We start from the raw sequence: 1,030 nt of genomic DNA, 5'->3' as shown, positions 1-1,030 counted from the left end.
AACAGGTGCCCTCCTCAATACCCATCACCCACCCTCCCCTCCCACCCACCCCCCATCAACCCTCAGTTTTGGAAGAACATCTTTTAAACCACTAAGAAATACATGATAGGATACTTCTTTGAATATAGATATTACTAGAGTCTTCAATATCGAGATTTAAACACTACAGAGGTAACATACTTTATCCATTTTATAATCACTTGTAAAACTGGGTAATAAGGCTGTTTCTCATCACCTAGTGTATGATAAACCTATGTGAACTATAACTAAAATTTTTAAGTTTATTTATTTATCCTGAGGGAGAGAGCAAGCGGGGAAGGGGCAGAGAGAGAGAGGGAGAGATAGAATCCCAAGGAGGTTGCACACTGGCAGCGCAGAGCCTGACATGAGGCTCAAACTCACCAACTGTGAGATCATGACCCCAGGCAAAATCAAGAGTTGGACGCTTAACATACTGAGCCACCCAGGCACCCGTGTAACTAAAATTTTATGTTATCAAATAAGGCATTATAACGGAAAGCATGACATGCATCCTTGTGTGTTTTTCATGCTAGTGTTGTCCTTTGGGAATAAATAAATCACAGTCATGTGAATCTCAGAAATAATTTCATTAATTATATTAGGCATTATGGGCAACCTTTCCTCATGTCATTAAGAAAGAGAAATGGAAGGGGAAAGTGGGTGATGGGCATTGAGGAGGGCACCTGTTGGGATGAGCACTGGGTGTTGTATGGAAACCAATTTGACAATAAATTTCATTAAAAAAAAAGAGAAATGGATATACTGTTAAAATTTAATCAGTCTGTTAGCTGGCCTTTTGTTTTATAAAAGGAGGTGGAAAACATAAAACATTTTGTCAGTGAAATAGGTAATGATAATTGGAACACTTCTCGATTCAATTTGGTAAAAATAGTTTTTAACTATTTTACAAAGTTAATTTATCTCAAAATCTTGTAAACTTTTTATTTGTTGATATTATTCAGTGCATCTTGAATGTTGGTAGCATTAGAAAATATTCCAGATGTAAAAC

This window comes from Panthera tigris, chromosome X (assembly GCF_018350195.1).
Source record: "Panthera tigris isolate Pti1 chromosome X, P.tigris_Pti1_mat1.1, whole genome shotgun sequence".
Taxonomy (NCBI): domain Eukaryota; kingdom Metazoa; phylum Chordata; class Mammalia; order Carnivora; family Felidae; genus Panthera; species Panthera tigris.
This window is presented reverse-complemented; position numbering follows the sequence as displayed.